General features: G+C 38.7%; 1 long non-coding RNA gene across 1 annotated transcript in view; it reads right to left on the bottom strand.

Moving 5' to 3' along the window:
- LOC113621321 (uncharacterized) overlaps nt 1-14,446 on the bottom strand; it is a 40,649-nt gene extending 26,203 nt beyond the window's left edge. The window contains exons 1-4 of the long non-coding RNA XR_003433121.1: nt 14,392-14,446; nt 5,414-5,589; nt 5,109-5,191; nt 1,369-1,543 (exon numbers count right to left, since the gene is read on the bottom strand). This is a non-coding gene — a long non-coding RNA (uncharacterized LOC113621321). The remainder of the gene's footprint in view (nt 1-1,368; nt 1,544-5,108; nt 5,192-5,413; nt 5,590-14,391) is intronic.
- Between the last annotated feature and the right edge of the window lie 790 nt (nt 14,447-15,236).

The raw sequence follows: 15,236 nt of genomic DNA, 5'->3' as shown, positions 1-15,236 counted from the left end.
AGCCACCGCAATGAGAAGCCCATGCACTTCATCGAAGAGTAGGCGCTGCTCGCCACAGCTAGAGAAAGCCCACAAGCAGCAACAAAGACCCAACACAGCCAAAAATAAATAAATAAATTTACTTTTAAAAAAAAGAAAAAGAAAGAAATCTCACTATGTACTTTCCTCATCTGTTGAATTCTCCCTGCCTTTTATAGAGGATTCTTTGCCCAGCTCATCTGGCAGATGGCAAATACTGCCAATGTGAGATAATTGTGTACCTGTTGGAAGACCATACTCAGTATCAGGCCAGAAAATTGTGCTCTAGAAGGATAAAACAGAAAAACTCTAGAGATTTTTTTTCCACTGATGTTTAGACTATTTGAAACTAAAATAAGAAAGGCCATAAAATATCTGGCTCATATCATCTGTTGGACACTTCCTTTTGGATTTGTGCTTTCTGGAAGGTTTAAATTCATTAACATTAATAGTTAATTATAACTTTTGGGTTTTTTAACTTAAGAGAATTCAGGAATTAAGCAGCAACTAAATTAAATCATGCTAAGTATAAAAAATCGTACATTTTATGATTCATATAAATCATATATTCGGTATGTATCATATATAATCCCATAATCGTAAACTGTTGCTTGTCTTCCCTGGGTTCCAGAAACAAATAAAATGAACTATACTAAGAAGCTTATTAAGGAACTTTAGAATTTTCGGTATTCTAAAAACACCATCTTGCTTTCTATTGTCCTCATATGGTTATAGGCTAATTATATTCATATTTCAGTCCTCTCTATGAGCAATAACCTGCCAGCATTCAGAGGAGATCTTATCAGCTACTAGGCAGAAACGTGGGGAGGAGGTCTGCTTATACTGGCATCTATATCTATACTGATTCTACTTTCCCTCTCCTCTTGCACACCCTTTTTCTCTACTGTCAGAAACACTGCACACAAGTCTGCCAAGGAAACCATCCTAATCTGAAACTGTGGATCCCATCTTGTTTTTTTATTTGCTTAACCCAGAGATGACTGTAAGAACCAGCCCTAGTGTCTCCTCCACGCTTGCCTCCCAGATCACTTTGAGGAAGCATTGCAACTTTTATTATTATATCCAACTTTGAACACTCACAGCCTTGGTCTTCAGCAATGATTTCTACATTACCAACTAATTTCTGTCCTTTTCCCTCATTATAAAAAACATCCTTTGTCCCCCAGTTGAATAAACTCCCATCTTTTTCATTTTTTTATCACCTTCATCACAGTCATTTATCACCTATAGCACTGGACACATCCATCTACATTACTCTAAGCCCTTTTATCATAACAATTCTAAGGATTATCAAATTTAAGTTAAATTTTGGTGTCCCTTTACACTGACCTTTTTGTGGAGTTCCAGGGCCTAGGAATGTTGGGAGAGCTGATAAGGATATTGCAGATTGAGTTTGACGAAAATAAACACATACAAGTTGCCATCCTCATATCATTCAACTGTGTGTTTTGATAGAAGTGGCCTTCATAATCACTATCAGTTGAACTTTGGGGATTTCTTTTTCCTTTAAAAAAAAAAAGCATAGAAATAATCAACAATCATGTCTGCTCTTGTAACACTCTCAAGCAACACTCTCAAGTTCCTAGCTATTTGTAATTTAACAAATAGTTATAGAAATTTCCTACTAAAATGCAGAGACACACTACCTGGAGGTGGTGAGGGCAGTGCAAGGGGACGAGCCCTCAAGCAATAAATTTAATTTAAAAAATAGGTCAGATGACACGCAAACAAGAATTATTTAACCAAGAAAAACTTTTGAGCATCGGCAGATGGCCGATACAGTCGATATCGGCTGATACAGTCGACCTCCATATCCATGGCTTCCGCATCCATGGATCCAACCAACAACAAATCAAAAATATTCAGAAAAAGAGAATTCCAGACAGTTCCCTAAAGCAAAACTTTAACATAGCATTTACATTGTATTGACAAGTATTTACATTATATCATGTATTATAAGTAATCTAGAGATGATTTAAAGTATACAGGAGAATGTGCGTAGCTTATATGCAAATACTATGCCTTTTTATATAAGGAGCTTGAGCATCCGCAAATTTTGGTATCTGCGGGGGATCCTGGAACCAATTCCTTGTGGATACTGAGGGCCAACTGTGTTTCCATTCTCAAATGCCACATTATCACATTATGGAAATATAGGTGTGTCTGTGTGGCTGGATGCCTTCTGAGAAGAGAATTCTCTTCCAGTGAGCATACTCCATGGGAAATCAAATTAAAATCACCCCATTCATATTTCATGGCTTAAGAAGTCTTACTGATGACCAGTCTCTCCCAGAATAATTCAAGTCCCCCTGCCATGTTTCCAAAGTACTCTGCTTTTATTATCAAGTCACTCACTAGATCATTTGTTCAGGGTTTATCTCCTCAACAAGAGATGAGCCCCGTGAATGCAGCCATCACATTTGTCGTGTCCAATACTGCATTCAAAACACCTACCGTGGTGCCTGGCACATAGAAGATGCTTAATCAACATTGGAAAAAGCAGAGGTAGGGTGGGGGGGAGAAAAGAAGAGAGAGGGGGAAAGGTTGGTTCTTTGCCTCATATATTAGTTTTTTGTAGCTATACACCAAATCACCCCAAAAATGGCAGCTTAAAACAACACACATTTATTATCTCACAGTTTCCGTGAGTTACACATCTGGATATGGCTAAGTCCTCCCGCTCAGAGTCTCTCACAAGACTACAGTCAAAGTATCAGTCATATCACGGTTCAACTGGGGCTGGATCTACCTCCAAGCTTACTCAATAGTTGTTGGCAGGATTGGTTCCTTGCAGGTTGTTAGACTAAGGGCCTCTATGACTAGTTGGCTATTGGCCAGAGGCTGCCCACACTTACCTTCTTGCCACATGGGCCTCTCCATGGGGCAGCTCACAACATGGCAGCTGGCTTCATCAGAGTGAATGAGATAGCCAGAGAGCAGCAGTTAGACGGAAGTCACAGGTTTATAACCTAGTCTCAGAAGTGATATCCCATTACTGTTGCTATATTCTAGTTGTTAGAAGCCAGTCATTAAGCCCAGCCCATGCTAGAGAAGAGGGGGTTACATAAGGACATGCATACCAGGACTTGGGAATAATTGAGGACCATCTTAGAAAGCTACTTAGCACACTTAAGCAAGGAATCCAAATAAGACGAGTTGACCAAAAAAATCTCCTGTTTGATAGGATTGGGCTAATTCAGACTATTGTATCCCTCTCCACAATAGGGAAAATTACTCAATATGGCAATAATAAATCTATTTGGCAAATGTATATTAAAGCAATTATTATACACTCAAATGCCACCTGACTTAAAGGTATCCTTTGGAAGTGGTTATAACAAACCTGACTTGTATCTCAAGCAAACCTTTTCTACTACATCTGAGAAATTGAAATGGTCAGACTTTGGTAACTGAAGGAAATCTGGACAGAAGACACACATTCCAGTAGGAAGCAAGTGTGTTTGTTACATCCTCCATATTTCTCCTGACCCACAAGACATGCTGTGTGGTCTGTAAGAGAAAAACATGTACATGTAGGCAGAAGTCCTGAATAAACCAAGGAAACTATTTGTGGGTGGCTTAAAAATGGGTGGGTCTCTTTCAAGGGATTGGGTGTGCCACAATCTTGACCAGCAAGTACATGCTAATGGATCCATCTACAGCTCTGTAGTCTAATTCCTGCATTCCAAACAAGCAACCAGGATATTATTATATACACCCTAGTCTTAAAATCGTTTTAGATCATTGCTCCTTTTCATTCTGTCTGGAACCCGTCAGGTATTTAGATGGGGCCAAAACAAGCAGTTATGTGCAAGTCCTTAAAAACTCTCTGATGGTTTAGCTCTTTAATTATTAAGTTTCTTCAGAGGCTTTAAGCCAGAGAAAAAAGAATTAGAGCCAGTTACTGTGTGTTGGTGTGGCCCTGAAAATCCTTTGGCTGCTGTAGAGGTGCTTGGAGTTATCCTGAAAGCTTTATCATAATCCAGTCATCCTCCCAAATTTGGAGTTGCTTTTATTCAGGCACATTCAGAGGTCAGCCTATAATCCAATGTCACTGCAAAGAGAAAAGGCCTGATCTTTTTAAACCCCAAACTAAACCCCCAACCTAGTAATTCATGCAGAGCATAAGGACCGTGAGATGCTATAAAACAAAATCCAACATCCCAAATAATCTCTCAGGATTTCCACTAACACATTTGCTGTTTACAAAGGCTAAACTGTATTCAAACAGTTTATGCCACACTATCCATGAGACTGCATCATGGCATGTACAGAAGAGAAAGCGTTATTATTTTACTAAGAATCTTGGTTTCTGAAGTGTCCGTCTTATCCATGATCATTGCCGCTATGCAACAGCATCCTTTTATATGCTCTGCACTCAGAGGAGCAACATCACTGATAAATCACAATGTGACCGCCAAGCTGTTAACTCAATGACTCTGGGTGAAGTTCCTATTGGGTGGAAGCATCTGTAAAAAGCTGCTTGACAACAACAGTACAAACCAGCCTCTCAGATGAAAAGGTCCCTTTTTCAAGTACCGATTTGAGGAGGGTAGACTCCATTCTATGGAAAACAGTCTTTCAGGAACCAGCTTATTCTTTACTCAAACGTAGATGCTGACAATCTATTTCCAAAGAAGCATGCATTTATTGTCTCATTCTATTTTTTCCCTCATAGAGAAGACCTAAGGCATATTAAAAATAAGTAAGCAAAAAATAAAGGACTACTTGATTTATATTCAGTAATGCACATTCAAATTTTGAGCCCCCAAGGAATACTTTAGAAGGGGCCCTGCCAACTACCCTCCAATTACATATTTTCTCCTATTTCATAAACTCTTTATCCACCCTGGGAAGATCGCCTTTCTGTGGGATTCAAAGAATCAAAAACATCCACATGTATGCACACAAACCAAGTTGTGAAAACACAGGCAGGATGCTGTGGAAATCTACAGCTATTTAGAAACTATTACCAAGTAAAACCCTTAGTATAGAAAGTTAGGATACAACTTATTCATAATTTCTAAGCCTCAGTTTATTCATCTATAAATGGGTATAGTAACACTAACCTCTTAGAGCTGTTGAAAGAAGTCAAGAAGATCAAGTGTGTGTAGCACATGACTCAATTCATCTCCACCTCTTCACATCCGTACTACAAAACAGAGTGAAACAGAGTGATGTGTTAGAGAACTCACAGGCGCTGTAGTCAGGAAGAGCTGATTAGAATCCTGTTCTGTCACTTACTATTTCTATAAACTTGAATAATTTACCTAACCTCCCTGGACCTTGGTATTCTTGTCTGTAGATTGGGGATAATCATTCCTACCCAGTTGGGTTTGTGGGAGAATCAGGGCTAAAGAAGTAAGAAGCTTACCTTCTGCCTGCCATGTAGAAGATGCTCAATGAAAGTAACCTCTTTATGGCCAGTAACATGATTCCATTTGCCGCTCAGTTGGGATAGAAATTCTGAAGTCATGAAGGCAGCACTTCAGCTGTCCCCAGGTTATTTCATTCTCTTTTGTTCATGTGACACTGAGCAGTTCAGGGAAACTGACAAAATGAGAATACCCAAACTTATCCCATGGTCTGGATCCAGGAAGTGTCAAACCTCTGAATCTGAGAACATTCTTGCTGGGGTAAGATAATGGCTTTCCAGACAACAGTGATACCTGCTCATCACCATTAAATACATAGAGAAAATGTTCCCATGCTTCCCCAGATAATTATTGAGTGCATAGGATGGGCTCAGAATTACGCCATAGTTTCAAGAATAGTATCACTGCTTGTTTTCTTCTCAAGAAAAGGTGACAACAGCATCTGTATCCATTTCCATAGCATCTCTTTCTCCTTTTATGGCTCTAGCAAGATAATGATAAAAATAATAATACCACGTCCTGGTCGGGATTATATTGAAACAATTACTTTTGGCTATAAACATCAAATCATAAGAGCCATGCCACGGCCTCCAGGGACCTCAGTGTGCAATAGATATGATCTTCTTCGGATGTCTACATGAGGACATCCCTTAGAGGATATCCCGGAGTCTGTTTGCATTTCCGTGGGAGTGAGACAAGCCCAAGTAATCAGTTGAGAGTATCCTATCTACTCAACAAGAATGGACAAAGAATAGAGAAACTTGGCCTAGTATAATATAATTCATGTCTCTGGGTTACTATTCAAAATCCTTAAATGTTGCAAATGAATGTCAAAATGGTGCTCCTCAGAAATGTTCAGGCAAAGTGCTCTGTTTGTAAGCATCTGAAAGCTTAGTTTCCTCATGTGATCGATGAGAATAATGAACTTATTACCATCAAAGTGAATGATCTTTATAATAAATAGGGCCCAATAAAACCACATATTAGTATTGTTCTCATTGTCATCATTTATTGACACAGAGATTAAAAGCTGCTGGATCTATTCGTATAATTCACATTAGTACAGAGCCTTGAATGCCAGGTTTAGGGGGTTAGATTGTGTCCAATCACAATAGATAGTTTTTTGCCTTGTTTTGCTTGTTTTTAACAGAGGATTATATTCTTTTAACTGAGTTTTTAGCAAGATTAGCAATAGTAGGCAGAAAGGAATGGTGAGAATAGAGAAGGGGCATGAAGGCTGAGAGATCAGAAAAGAAGCTTTTAAAAGAATCTCTTGTTTTATTTCTCTAGAGAAGCCAGCCCTTAGTGCAGCTTGTGACTGTGGTGCCAGAATTTCATTCAGAATTCACATGCAACGTACTGAGCCACTTCATTAGCCTCCCTACGTGCCACACTTCTCATTAGTCAGGGAACTAACCCGCTCCAGTGTCAAAGGGTGGCCAAATGGCAAGCAGAAGGGGCCGAGGAACTGTGACAAGGGCGTGCAGCTACCCAAGGTATAGGACGTCACTGCTGAGAAGCGACAGCCGTACCATCCAACCTGGTTTGCAGCAAGCAGAAAAAGAACAGCCTCTTTGGAGCAAATGAAGCCTGAAGACCATGAGGTGAACAGGCAGTGTCACATGCAGGAGGTACAACCAGGAACAGCAGAGAGTCATTCGAGGGCTGGGCACTCAGCAGGGGTGACACAGAGCACAGGGTGTGCTTCAGTCTTCTCAGTGACACTTATCCACATGAATGGACACACCATCTGTGGTGGCATTTTTACTGTCACTGTATTGCTTTGGCTTTATTTTTTTAATATGAGAAGCAAAGATCTATATATAGTCTAGATATAGATATATAAACACACATACATACACACACACCACAAATTGTGCTTTGCAAAATACAGATTTAATGCCTCCACTGAAGTCTGCAAAGCATTTTTTCTTGAATTTATAGCTGATTCCCTTGTCAAGGACTCATCTGCTTTCATAACTTGGTGGAATATTTTCAGATCACAGTTTATTCTTTTGTTTTCAGAACCACTTCATTACATACATCAGTGAGGTGGCATGTTTTTACTTTCTGTACTCAACAGAAGCTGAATTTTTAATAAAGAGAAATTGGAAAAGTAGAGCACTATTAAAAAATACAGAATTCTTCTCCTGATTGGGCTCTGGTGTTTCCTCACCCAATCATAGGAATCGTCTTTTGCAAAGGAAAAGATTTTGGTGTCTCTTGGGGGAAATTTAGCAACTACCAGAGTTGCAAAAGCCAAATAAATATGTGATCCTGTTGAAACACAAAAATCAAAATGGCACTTGTTACCCTCTCTTAAAAAGCTCACTTCTGTACTGATAGCTAGATGATTCATCTTGAAAACAGATGATGTAAACTTGAGGTATCAATAAATACAGTACAGTACTGTGAAAAGACAAAAAACTCACTTCTGCTAAAATACTGCACCAGCCATTTGCCAACCTTTGGCAGATAAACGTGACATTTCCATTGCCACATAGACAGTAGCAACTCTACCAAATATTCTAAGGTTCTTGGTGGTATCATAACACTTCGTGACATGACACTCCATCTCCCCGGCCTTTATTATGCAGTAGCAACTCTGAACACTCATTAAATATATATGTCACTGCATATGTTTTCTAGTCCTATAGATTTGTTTTATGAATAGAAAAATACCAGAAAAAGTTCTCCAAAGCTTTGTTTCTTCAGAGAAGTGCCTCTCTTTAAAATAAAATCACAAAAAGAGAAAAATCTTGCTAGAATAATCTGATCATACTAACCTAATTGCCTTTCTTGTGAGATCTGAGTAATCTTAGGAATATGGTTAATGCCTTTATGTTTGCTCAATCTTGATAATGCTGATTTATCTTGACTATTTTATCAAGGTTCCTAGTCTTGCCTCACAGGACATGCTCTCCAATTTAATGGGAAACTGTCTTAGACAGTGGAACTGATTTTCAGCCCTCTAATCATTTGCCATAATGAGATGGAAGCCAAGAAACTAAAACCCAATCAAGGAGATTTTATTTCAAGAAAATTTTGCAGATGTCCCATTTCAGTCTCAAGGAAGACTCTGGTATCATCATTGCTGTTATCACTAACAATGATGATAATTGTGCACCAGCTACCACTTTGAAATAGTAAACATGTTTGCTGATAGCTGTGTTTCTCTTGGACCAGCCATTCATTAATTTATTCAACCAACGGATATTTCTTGAATGACTGTTATGTGCCAGGTATTGTTCTAAATGCTAGGGGCACAGAGATTAATAAATTACCATCCCTTCCTTTGAGTTGCTAATAGTTTAGGACAAAAAATAATGCCATGGACATTTATAGCATAGATCAGTGCTATAAAATGTGTATCCAAAGTGCTCCATTTAAAAGGAGGGGACAAGCAGTTGGTCATGATTGCTGGGAAGGCTTCACAGAGCAGGTAACAGTTTCATATTCTAGGTGAGAATGGAATGATAAATGGGGAGGCAGAACATTCATTCTTTCATTCAACAAATATTTACTGAATGACTACTGCATGCCAGGTGCTAGGGATACAGCAGTGGTCAATCAAAAACTTCTGCCCTCATATATCTTTTATTATAGTGAGAGGAGAGTAATTTAAAAATAATAATAAATAGGCAAAATATGTGGTTTTTCAGGTGATTGTAAGGCTTACACTTATGAAAAACAAAGGGAAGGTATCAAGAGTGTCACGAGTAGGAGAGGTTACTAGTTTAAATAGCATGACCAAAGAAACCTTCCCTGAGATAACGACATCTGAACAGAACCCTGAAGGAAGTAAAGGAATGAGCCATGCACATATCTGGGGAAAGAGCCTTTCAAGCAGAGAACTGTATGTGAAAAAAATCCCTGAGGCTGGACACGGCTGCCATTTTTTAGAAATATAAAGGAAGCCAGTGTGGCTGGAGAAGAGTAAAGTGAGATCTGAGAGTCAAGTAGCACCTTGGAGGTTACTCTAAGGACTCAGGCTTTTGCTCTGGATTCTTTAGGAAGCCAGTGGAGGATTGCAACAGAGTGATATGCTTGCCTTCCATCCTGAAAGTATTGAAAACAGACTATAAGGGGACATGGATGAAAGTAGGGGGACCAGCTGGGAGGCTACTGCAATAATGCGAGCTGGAGATGGGTCTAGTTCCAGGAAGGCAGCATGAAGGTGGTGAGAACTGATCAGTTTCTGGATACATTTTCAAGATAGAACCAACAGGAGTTATTGATAGATCGGATAAGTGTTATGAGAGGAAGGGAGTCAGGTATGTCTCTGAGAATTTTAGCCAGAGTTAGAAGGATAGAGTTGGCACTATCCAGCTCACCTCAGCTAAAACAGGACAAGAACATTTTGAGCATCTCTACGTGTTAGGGTCTGTGTGGAAGAGGGAGGGTAATTAAACACCACTGTTCAGCGTGACCCACTTGCACCACAAAGAGGCATTTCTCCACAATTTAATGAGAACAAAACTCCATCCTCAGCAAAGACAGAGTGAAAGATCTATGCTCAGTGATTCAGAGACAAACAAGAGAAAATGCCCAATGATGTCAAGGATTGCACTAATCCTCCCTGCCCAAATTTCCAGATACTCCAAACTAAAAAGTAAGAATCAGAATAGGCATAGCTTAAAAAAAGTTAGCAGGGAACAGAATGTATACAAAGAAAAATAACAAATTGGGTAGTTAATTACAATAGGAATGCCTACAATGGCAAAGTGGGAGAAAAACTTCTCAAACTGGAATGTAATAGCGAGGTATAAATACAAAAGAACATTGTGCCTAGAAAGGAAATCACCTTGAACTAGTAGTTAGAAGGCTCTGGGTTCTCTTCCTAATGTTGACCTTTGGGCAAATTAGTTCACTCATAACTTTCAAACAGGGATATTTTTTTACCCCCAGGATATGTGCTAATGTGCTAAGAGTAAAGGCTAAATATTATATTTAAAACGTCATTTAAACCTAGTTTGGCTAAGGATAAGTTTTCCTTTTAAAAAATCAAACAAATATGATTACATAATGGAGTATAAAAATAAACACGTGTTTTTCCCATTTATTCAGGCTTTATTTATTGAGCACCTGCTATGCATTAGTCACTATTCTAGGCAATAGGTATAGCAGTTAACAGGACCGCTGCAGACCATGACTTCACAGGGCTTGTTATCTTATAGTGAAGACAGACACTGGACAAGTAATTACAGAATGAAGCATAAGCTTCCCATAAATCTCATACTTGTGGCAGGCCCCACAAGCCACCAGGGATGAAAATCACATGTTGATTCTCTTCTAAATTAGGAGTGTATTGGGGAAATGTTTGATGAAAACTAACTTAAGCTATGGAGCAGAAGCAGGAAGAACTACAGTCCTGCAGCCTGTGGAACAAAAACCACATTCACAGAAAGATAGACAAAATGAAAAGGCAGAGGACTTTGTACCAGATGAAGGAGGAACAAGATAAAACCTCAGGAAAACAAACTAAATAGAGTGAAGATAGGCAACCTTCCAGAAAAAGAACTCAGAATAATGATAGTGAAGATGATCCAGGACCTTGGAAAAACAATGGAGGCAAAGATCAAGAAGATGCAAGAAATGTTTAACAAAGACCTAGAAGAATTAAAGAACAAACAAACAGATGATCAATACAGTAACTGAAATGAAAAATACACTAGAAGGAATCACTAGGAATCTTCAGAATAACTGAGTTAGAAGAACGGATAAGTGATCTGGAAGACAGAGTGGTGGAATTCACTGCCATGGAACAGAATAAAGAAAAAAGAATGAAAAGAAATGAAGACAGCCTAAGAGACCTCTGGGACAACATTAAACACATCAACATTCGCATTATAGGAGTCCCAGAAGGAGAAGAGAGAGAGAAAGGACCCGAGAAAATATTTGAAGAGATTGGAGTCAAAAACTTTCCTAACATGGGAAAGAAAATAGCCACCCAAGTCCAGGAAGCACAGAGAGTCCCAGGCAGGATAAACCCAAGGAGAAACATGCTGAGACACATAGTAATGAAATTGACAAAAATTAAAGACAAGGAAAAATTATTGAAAGCAGCAAGGGAAAAACGACAAATAACATACAAGGGAACTCCCATAAGGTTAACAGCTAATTTCTCAGCAGAAACTCTGTAAGCCAGAAGGGAGTGGCATGACATATTTACAGTGATGAAAGGGAAGAACCTACAACCAAGATTACTCTAACCAGCAAAGATCTCATTCATATTTGACAGAGAAATTAAAACCTTTACAGACAAGCAAAAGCTAAGAGAATTCAGCACCACCAAACCAGCTTTACAACAAATGCTAAAGGAACTTCTCTAAGTGGGAAACACACGAGAAGAAAAGGACCTACAATAACAAACCCAAAACAGTTAAGAAAACGGTAATAGGAACATGCATATCAATAATTACAAAAAAATGTAAATGGATTAAATGCTCCAACCAAAAAATACAGGCTCACTGAATGGATACAAAAACAAGGCCCATATATATGCTATCTACAAGGGACACACTTCAGACCTAGGGACACATACAGACTGAAATTGAGGGGATGGAGAAAGATATTCCACGCAAATGGAAATCAGAAGAAAGCTGGAGTAGCAATACTCATGTCAGATAAAATAGACTTTAAAATAAAGAATGTTACAAGAGACAAGGAAGGACACTACATAATGATCAAGGGATCAATCCAAGAAGATATAACAATTATAAATATATATGCATCCAACATAGGAGCACCTCAATATATAAGGCAACTACTAACAGCTATAAAAGAGGAAATCAGAGGTTTCTTTTTGGAGTGATGAAAATGTTTTAAAACTGATTGTGGTGATGATTGTGCAACCATATGAAGATAGTTAAAATCATTGAATTATATACTTTAAATTGTACTGTATGCAAATTATATCTCAATAAAGCTGTTATTTTAAAAAAGAAATACAAATTATCAAGAAGCACATGAAAAATCTCCAAATTCATTGATTGCCAAATAAATAAAAAATTAATAATTAAAAAAAAAAGGAGGAAATCGACAGCAACACAGTAATAGTGGGGAACTTTAACACCTCAATTACACCAATGGACAGATCATCCAGACAGAAAATTAATAAGGAAACAAAAGCTTTAAATGACACAGTAGACCAGATAGATTTAATTGATATTTATAGAACATTCCATCCAAAAACAGCAGATTACACTTTCTTCTCAAGTGTACATAGAACATTCTCCAGGATAGATCACACCTTGGGTCACAAATCAAGCCTCAGTAAATTTAAGAAAATTGAAATAATGTCAAGCATCTTTTCTGACCACAATGTTATGAGATTAGAAATCAATTACAGGGAAAGAAACTTAAAAAACACAAACACATGGAGGCTAAACAATACATTACTAAATAACCGAGAGATCACTGAAGAAATCAAACAGGAAATCAAAAAATACCTAGAGACAAATGACAAGGAAAACATGACAATCCAAAACCTATGGGATGCAGCAAAAGCAGTTCTAAGAGGGAAGTTTATAGCAATACAATCCTACCTCAAGAAACAAGAAAAATCTCAAACAATCTAACCTTACACCTAAAGGAACTAGAGAAAGAAGAACAAACAAAATCCAAAGTTAGTAGAAGGAAAGAAATCATAAAACTCAGAGCAGAAATTAATGAAATAGAAACAAAGAAAACAATACTAAAGATCAATAAAAAATAAAAGCAAAAGAAATGAAAAAAGAAAACTAAAGCTATGAAACTCTGTAGCTTGGGATGGAGAAAGTATTTAGAACTGTGTTAATCAGGTCCTCTAAAAAGCAGTCATCAAGAATGTATTAAATGTGCAAGCACTTTATTAAGGCAAATGCCTATGAGGTGAAAACCGGAAGGTAGTGGGAGGAGGCTGGAAGAACCATCAGATCACGATGCAAGTGTGACCCCAGTGGAAGAAAAATGGACTGGGTGGTGGGTTGGGTGGAACCATGCAGTCTAAGGAATTTTTGTCCTTAAGCCAAATCGGCCAGCATTATCATCCCTGCTGCCCACAGCTACTGGCTGGAGAGCAGCCGATGGGAAACATGGCCTCTGTGTAAAAGTGGAGATAGTTGTCAGAGTACAACTGACAACAGCAGCTGGGTCTTTGGTCACTGCTGCTGGGCTCTTTGGTCTATTACACTCCCTGTAGTGGAAGGTCTTTTAGGGGGCATTCTCATGGCTGCTGAAAGATTTCTTTTTTCTTAATGAGCATAGTCCTTGGAGTCTGAAATAACCTTAGTTGACTCCAGTATCAGCAACTTAATAATTTTATGACATTGGGCAAATTACTTATTAGTTGTAAAGGTTAAATGAAATAACACCTGTAATGTGCATCGTACAGTGCCGAGAACATAACAGGTGATCAGTGTTAGACCTGCCCTCTTTTCCCTTTAACCATAAATACATTCATTGGTTCAACATGCATTTTTGAAGATCTTCTATATGCAATGTAGGAAAACAGTGTGAGTATGTGAAGGGCCTAAGTTATAGCCTCTCCCCTTCAAATTGCTTTACTAAAAATTGTAAAAGCATAAAGCGCTACTAAATACTAAAATGGAATGAGAAGGAAGCAGGATCTTCAGGAGGGTAAAGGAGCACTCACATCTTACTACTTGAATTGTTGCTGAAGTTGATGGCTCGAAAATTCTTAGAGGAGATTCCACCTTCCCTAATGTTGTGAGTTTATGGTAGTTCGAAGAATATGTTGCTGTACGATGCAAGGTTTATAAACTCAGCACTTGGAGTATGGATGGTGCATCTTCATTTACCCAGCTCCTTGCCACCTGAATGCCTAGCTTTTCCAAACCCTTACATTGTACCTACCAGCCCTCCTCTCAAATTGTCTGCACGTTACACTGGAGAGAGTGCCATTGTCAGTCTGCCCCTCACAATGCTTCCCCAAAGCCCTTTCAAGACCCTCTTATTGGCAGGGCAAAGCACTTACATTATTGCTCCAGGCCTGTAAATGTGTGCTTCGTGCATCCAGATGGTGCCCCACTGAAATCAATTTAGATATGGTTTGATTATACTTCAGTGGTACAAGAACTGTCTTTCCAAGAATATAGAGAACTCATTGAATGTCCTAGGAAAATAATTATAATAATAATTAATCAAATAAGACTCAATTGGAGCTGACAGAAGCAGCTTCAATTCTCAGCAGGATCACAGACTTGCTCTATGACATCAGGAAAGTTATTTGCCCTGTCTAGGTCTCATGTCTGTATCTGTGAAATCTGTGTGTGCAGGGCAGTCGGGGAGGAGGGGATGAAGAGAGGCAACTCGCAATGACTAGGCACCTAAAATGTGCCCAGTACTAAGTTAAGAGCTTTGCAGTCATCATCTCAATCAGTTAATCATCAAACAACCTTTTGGGGGAGAATCATTCATTCCTTTAGCATTCATTCAATAAATTCTTATTAAGAGCTTATTTCATGCTAGTCACTGTTAGGTGAAGGGTATATGTTAGCGAAGTGAGCAGGTTGGTCCCTTCTTTGTACCTGATCACAATTTCACAGATGAAGACTTGAGGCTTAGGTACATGAGGAGCTATGCTGGTAGTTAGTGGGTGGAGACTCCAAAAAACTGCTTCTGATTCCAAAACACAGGGCTCCTTCCTCTCCAGCCGCCAGTGCTTCTCAACCTTTTTAAAATTATGATGAAAATCTCCCTTCCCCACAGAGCTTTTCTAGACAATTTTTCCCCCTAATTGCTTCCCCCACACCCATGAAATAAATACTAATTTGTCACATTGGTCTGAGCCTTGGAGAGTTTAGATTGTTAATATCTAAG

The sequence above is a fragment of the Aethalodelphis obliquidens genome, unplaced genomic scaffold (genome assembly GCF_003676395.1).
Source record: "Aethalodelphis obliquidens isolate GAN/ISIS:26980383/991018 unplaced genomic scaffold, ASM367639v1 scaffold8, whole genome shotgun sequence".
Lineage (NCBI taxonomy): Eukaryota > Metazoa > Chordata > Mammalia > Artiodactyla > Delphinidae > Aethalodelphis > Aethalodelphis obliquidens.
Note: the sequence above shows the minus strand (reverse complement) of the source record. Positions and strands in the feature narration are given on the sequence as shown.